This window comes from Marmota flaviventris, chromosome 6 (genome assembly GCF_047511675.1).
Source record: "Marmota flaviventris isolate mMarFla1 chromosome 6, mMarFla1.hap1, whole genome shotgun sequence".
Lineage (NCBI taxonomy): Eukaryota > Metazoa > Chordata > Mammalia > Rodentia > Sciuridae > Marmota > Marmota flaviventris.
The window spans coordinates 85,673,152-85,680,709 of record NC_092503.1 but is presented as its reverse complement, the minus strand read 5'-3'; the positions used below and the strand labels follow the sequence as shown (position 1 = coordinate 85,680,709).

The following is a 7,558-nucleotide window of genomic DNA, read 5'->3' as shown; positions in this document are numbered from 1 at the left end:
TCTAATATGTCCTCTAAGTGATTAGATGAATAAGCAATGGTAGATCAAATGCTACACAGCACCACGTTTACTCTCCAGCTGTTCAAAAATATGTGAGCCATCCTTAGATGTCTGGTGTTCAAAGCAAAATTTTTCCCTAGGACAATGAACTGAGTTAACACAAGACACCCTTCTTTATTTCAGATTCAATAGAAATATTGGATATATTTTAATACTTTAAAAACTCAAAAGAAGTTAGAACTGACAACAGTTGTTGACAAGATCAGAGGAAATCATGCACTGCCTTGGATATACAGGGAGAAAATAGAGCAAAGCTCAGAAATAATGTTTAAAGTATCCTCATTTTTTTAACATTTTAATATAGGTTTTGCATAAAATCACAATTACCAGTGTTGGCATCTAGTTTGTTTTTTCGTTTTATCAAACTCATTGTGTACCCAGAGTGGCCTCCCAACTCCAGGGCTCAGGTAGTCTTCCTGCCTCACCTCCCAAGCGCCTGAGAGTACATGCTTCATATGCCACAGATCCTGGCTTGTACCCGGTTTTACTTTTGTTTGAAAATATTAACCAAGAATAACCTAAGATTAAATCATAAAAAAAAATCAGAACAGAACTATAACTAGTAAGAAGGTTGAATCAGTGTTAAAACTTCCCCACAAAGGAAAACCTAGAATTAGATGGCCTCACTGAATTCTGGCAGACATTTAAAAATCAACATTAATCCCCTCAACCTCCATTTTCAATCCCCCTCTATGGGGCCCTTATCACCCTGACACTAAGGCCAAACACTAACACCACAGAATAATATCCCTGAATACTGAAGACTCAAAATAATAGCTAAATGATTCAGTAGTACTTTAAAAAGATTAATTCCATAACCAGGTGGGATTTATTCCTGTAATGCACACATTGCTCAGTGTACAGAAATCAAATATTCCAACATTAATAAAAGGGGGGAAACAACATGACAAGTGGCTATTTAAATTGACATAGAAGAATAATTTGATAAATACATTAACAATGATCACGATGAAAACTAAAAACAGAAGGAAACAACCTGAATATAATAAAGCCATAAAAATGGTCCGTGGGGGGAAGAATAGAAGTTCACTGGATTAGAAAACCAGGAATGATGGGAAGGGAGTGGAGATGGCAATAGAAAAGATAAAATTTTCTATATTCACATATTAATATACCACTAGTGAAATCCACATCAGGTGCAACTACAAGAACAGGATTCTAGGGCTGGGGATGTGGTTCAAGCGGTAGCAAGGTCGCCTGGCATGCATGCAGCCTAGGTTCGATCCTCAGCACCACATACAAAGATGTTGTGTCCGCCGAAAACTAAAAAATAAATATTAAAAAATTCTCTCTCTCTCTTTAAAAAAAAAAAAAAAGAATGGGATTCTAAATGTGAAGTTATACATTATATGTATGATATGTCAAAACATCTTCTACTGTAATGTATAACTAAAAAAAAATACTAAAAGAATGGGTTCTAATTAGAATAAGTTATACTCCATGTATGTAAAATACATCAAAACACTCTACTGTCATGTACATGTAAACGACAAATTTTTAAGTCTGTGGTAAAAACAAAGGACTATAACAAGCAGGCTGTCACTACTTCCATTCACCATAGTTCTGGGAATTCTAGCTGGAGCAAGGAGGCAAGAAAATGCAAGGACCTCAACTGGAAAAAGGGGTATCTTTACAGAATACATGAGCTTAGATGTAGAAAGTCCTAAACATTCCACAAAAATCTGGCAAGTTGTAGAATGTAGACTTAATAAATTAGTTGCATTTCTGAAATGTACAAATAATAAACCAAGAATTTAAGAAAATGATTCCGTTTTATAGTGGTAGTAAAGAATAAAACATTCAAAAATAAACCAAGTACATGTACTCTGAAAACCAGAAGTTAAATAGAATGGTAACCCTGTCTGTAAACCACAGTATTTATTTTAATATGTATAGTATTTCTGGAAACACTACTACTAAGACTATATGTAAATGTAATTTGTAAATTATTTTACAAATAATTTCTTATTTTCCTTTATGTATCAGACATAATCTTAGATCCTGCTCTGCTGTTTATGTAAATGTAATGATCCTGGCAAAATACTTGTCTCACTGGTCAAGCAAAAATATTTTACAAATGTTCTGAGGAAAAAATGCTGATAATCACATAAGAATTATGAAAATTTAGGCAACACTTCAAAGTTGGTAAAAGTTGGTTGTTTTTTTATTTTTGTAGGGTACTGGGAATTTAACCCAGGCCCTTGCACATGCTAGACTCCTTATAACACCTCAACTTTTTGAGGATGAAGTATTTTTCTAGGAAGAATTATTTTACAAATAATTTCTTATTTTCCTTTATGTATCAGACATAATCTTTGATCCTGTTCTGCTGTTTATTCTTAAGATGTCTATACTACCCAAAGCAATCTACAGATACCGAACAATTTCTATCAAAATCCCAATGGCTTTTTTTTTTTTCCAAAATGGAAAAAGTTGCCGGGCGTGGTTGTGGATGCCTATAATCCCAGTGACTCTGGAGGCTGAGGCAGGAGGACCATTTCAAGCCCAGCTTCAGCAACTTATTGAGGCCCTGAGAAACTCAGTGAGACCCTGTCTCTTAATAAAATACAGCAAAGAGCTAAGGATGTGGCTTGATGGATAAGCACTGCTGGGTTCAATCCCTGGTACAAAAAACAAAAGAAAAATTTTATCCTAAAATTAATATGGGATCTCAAAGGACCCCTAAGTACCAAAACAATTTTGAGACAATGTAATTGGCCAGGTACACACACCTAGTTCAGGACTTAGGAGGAAGAAGCTGGAGGATTATGAGTTCAAGCCCAGCCTAGGCAGAAAAGGGAGACATTGTCCCAGAAATTTAAAAATAGATAGTTGGAGTACTCACTTCCTCATGTAATTTTATAAAGCTATAGTAATTAAAACAGTGATATTAGCATAATAGATATATATCAATAATATAGAATATACAACCCAAAAATATACCCTTAAATAATTTAAAACCTTGTATTATCAGTTGATTTTCAACCATGCATCAAGACCACTCAATAGGGAGGGGGAATAGGAAGGGGATAGGAAGGGCAACAGAATACAACAGACACTTGTATGGCAGCATGTATAAACGTGGCTGTATAACCAATGTGATCCTGCAATCTGTACACGTGGGAAAAATAAGAATTCATACCCCATTTGAATCAAATATATGATTTATGATATGTCAAGATCATTGTAATGTTTTGAGCAACTAATTAAAAAAAAAAGAAGACTACTCAATAGGGCAAGGGCAGTCCCCTCAACAAATGTTGCTGAAAAAAATTGTAGAACCACATTCCAAAAGAAAGAACATGGAGCCTTAAGTTACAACATACAATAATTAACACAAGATGGATTAAAAACCTAAAATGTTAAGACCCAAACTATGAAACTCCTAGGAGAGAAAAACAGGAAAAACTTGACATTGGGTTTGTTAGTAATTTCTTGGGTGTAACATTTGTGCACAATAAGACATAAAATGAAAAGGCAGCCTATGCAATTGGAGAAAATATTTTCAGATCACATCTGACTAGGAGTTAACATCCAAAAGAACTGGTACGACTCAACAAAAACATAAAACCTAGTGAGAAAATGGGAAAATAAATATGTATTTATCCAAAGATAATATACAAATGGAAAATAACCATATGAAAAAAATGCTCTCTATATCACTAGAGAAAGTTAAAATAACAAAAGAACAATGAGGAAAAAAAATGACAAGTGTTGGCGAGCAAGTCCAGAAACCAAATGGATGAGCCTTAGAGCTATTATGCTAAGTAAAATAAAACAGTCACAAAAAGGTGTACCCGCTTATATCTAAAATAGTAGAAACAAAGCAAAATGGTGGTTATCAAAGACTGGTGGGGTTGCAGGAAAAGCAAGAGTTATTATTTAATGGGTACAGAATTTCAGTTTTTTAAGATGAAATGTTCTGGAGATTTGTTGTATGACAATACAAACACTACTGAACTGCACACAAAAATGGTTAAAATAGTAAATTTTATGTACATTTCATCACAATTAAACTTTAAAAACAATGTTGGGAATAGTAATTTATATTTTTTTCTCTGTTTACTTTTCAGAATTCAAGATATTTTAGAAATACGTTATTCGAGATGAAAAGAAGTATTGAAACGTCCAGTAGTATGAAGAGACAGCTGATTCTTAACATAATAGTGTTTAAAAATGTAGAATCCCAAAACCCCCAGTACTGCAAAAAAAAATGTAGATTTCAATATTTTATACTTTCTTTAATAAAATCAAAAGTATTTAAACTTGAGTTGAAATTTTTTTCATGGATATTTATAAAGGATGATGCAGAAGGTTTTCCTTTATTTAAAATATTTTTATTAAAAAGACTTTGAAAAATTCTCTGTAATGTTGTAAGGTCAGTCTTTAAAGAGTTCTTGTTCAGATGTTGTGACAGTAAAAAAGATAACTGTTAACAAAATAAATGTTGATTTCTGTGATAAAAAGGACAAGTTGAACTTTGTCTCTCTGTGTAGTACCTTAATTTTGTATTTGTAAGTAGTATTTTATTTGTGTGGGGTTTTTTCCTTTTCTTTTTGGTACTAAGGATTAAACCCAGGGGTGCTTAAGCATTGTCACATACCCAGCCCTTTTTATATTTTGAGACAACGTCTTGCTAAGTTGCTCTGGACCTTTCTAAGTTGCTGTCGCTGGCTTTGAACTTGAGATCCTCCTGCCTCCGTCTCCCAGGCTTGCTCCACCATGCTTGGCACATATGCTTTTCTTAAATGATTATACTTATTTGGAAATATGAATCAAGCAAATGAATTGTTTGAGACCAAAAATATGAAACAACCTGTTATCTTTATTTTAGCCCATCTATGTATGTTAACATCCCAGAAAGTCAAATGGCATTTCCATAAACATTCCTTGATCACATTAATTATATTTTCCCTTATACTTTTATGTTATCTTTTCCTCCATACATAAGTTAATATATATTTATTAATTTCTAGAATTTGTGCATTTATAATTATATTTGTGTATAATTAGTTTAGGCCTTCATTACAAATTATTCACTCAAGTCATGAGTTTCCTGGTGTTAGTAAGATTAACAAGAACTTAAGAGAAAAGGAAATAAAATTAACAAATGAATAACTTAGGAGACAAATCAGTGAAAACATAACAGCTGGTTTTTTAAAAAATATTTTTTAATTGTACGTGGACACAATATCTTTATCTTTATTAATTTTTATGTGGGGCTGAGGATCAAACCCAGTGCCTCATCCATGGTAGGGGAGTGCTGTACCACTGAGCCACAACCTCAGCCCCATAACAGCTGATTCTTCAGTAAGACCGATCAAGTACACAAGTTTCTGGTTAAGTCTAGGAATTGGGGGCTTAAAAGCATCAAATGATAAGAACACTGAGCATAATTATTGCCAACAAATATGAAAATTCTTCGAATCGATCATTTTGTGATTTCTTAATTACCACAATTTACTGAGGAAGTTTAACTGAATCAAGACAAAACAAACATAAAAGGCAATCAAGGACCTTCAATAAGAGGATACATTCCTATGTGCTAGATAGAACATTCAAAAAGATGAGTTTCTCCCAGGCATGGTGGTGCACGCTGTTAACCCTAGCTACTCAGGAGGCTGAGACATGAGGATTGCAAGTCTGAGGTCAGACGCTTCAGCAACTTAGCAAAAAATAAAAAGGACTGAAGGTGTAGCTTAGTGGTAAAGAAACCCTGGTTCAATTTTTAACAAAAATTTTTAAAAGTTGAGTTTTCCAATTCATTCTATAAAGCTAAAGTGAAGAATGTTAATTTAACTCCGTAAAATATAAGCATATCCTCAGAATGTGATACAAGAAGGTAATGGTAATTGCCTCTGGATAAATGAGTGGCTGAATAATAATTGGAATTGATACTTTCATTGTGCTTATATACCCTGTGAATTTGGGCATTTGCATGTACCACTTATTTGAAGGGGATGCATCCAAAGACCCTCAGGTAACTACAACTAAATAAAACTGAACCCTGTATATACCTGTGATTAAATTTAATCATAGGCACAAGAAGAGATGAGCAACAATAACGAGAAATAGTACTACTAAAGACTTGTTTGGGATGGTTTCCTTTCTTCTTGATCAACTTCAACGCTGTCTGAAATGTGGCAGCATTTTCTTTACTGACAGATTCAGCCTCTCCAGTAATTATTTTTCAGTCCAAATCTATTCCTGAATCTATCTAATAACCCTTTCCTTGCAAGTAAATAGCTTGGTGCTGCTTGTTTCAGGGGTCCTTTACTGAGGTCATTTTATAGGAATAATGCTTTCTGTTATAAATGTTGCCATCACTTGAAACACATTTTCTGTTCATGCCTTCCATCACAATTTAATAATGTCTTTCCCATCTTAACTAATCACTTATTATGCACTGTGGCCATACCTTTGCATTTTTAGGTGCAACAGCAAAACCAGCATGATTTTTTCCATGCAATTTCACAGATGATTTGTTCTTACTGTAGATCTTAGCAACCTTCATGTATAATTTTTTTCTTTTCTCATAGAGACCTTTAGGCTTAAAATAGCATTTCATAGCCAGGCAAGGTGGCACATGCTTGTAATCCCAGTGGCTTGGGAGGCTGGACGCAGGAAGATTGCAAGTTCAAAGCCAGCCTCAGTAATGGCAAGGCACTAAGTAAGCAACTTGGTGAAACCCTGTCTCTAAGTAAAATACAAAATAGGGCTGGGGATGTGGCTCAGTGGTTGAATGCCCAAGTTCAATCCCCAGTACCAAAAAACAAAACAAAACAAAAACACTTCACAGCTTCGCTTTTGTGTGTCCAAATTACAAGCATCACTATTCTTGCACTTTGTAATCATTATTAAATAAAATGAGGGTTACTTAAACACAAGTATTGATAACATTACAATTGATGTGATAACTAAGAAAGCTATGTGACTATTGGAGGGGTGGCATATACTGCATAGATATTCTAGACAAAGGGATGATTCATGTCCCATGAAAAATGGAGTAGGTTGGCCCGGGACAGAGCAGGATGACACAAGTTTCATCATGCTGCCCAGAATGACAGGCCAACTAAAATTTATGAATCATTTCTTTATTAATTATTATTTTTTGGACCAGGGATTGAACTCAGGCCTACTTAAGGCCTAAATTTTATCCCTAGCTCTCTTTATATTTTATTTTGAGACAGTCTTGCTAAGATGTCCAGGCTGGCCTTGAACTTGGGATCCTCCTACCTCAGCCTACTGATTACAGGCATGTGCCACCATGCCAGGCAAAGAATAACTAAGAACTGGAAGATAGAAAAGAATCCAGATTGCAATACAGAATGACAAAAAAAGCTGGAAACTACAAAGAAGGGTTAAGATAATAGAAAATTTAGTTAGATGACAGCTTTGAAGAATTAAGTTACTATCATGGACTGCCTATGTTGAGAGGCTCAGGTGGTAAGGAACATGGGCAACCTGCAGCTGACAG

General features: G+C 34.5%; 1 protein-coding gene across 1 annotated transcript in view; it reads right to left on the bottom strand.

Annotated features, from left to right (window-relative positions):
• Positions 1-7,558, bottom strand: part of Cgas (cyclic GMP-AMP synthase) — a 69,762-nt gene that overhangs the window by 46,741 nt on the left and 15,463 nt on the right. The gene's annotated exons all lie outside the window — the stretch shown is intronic.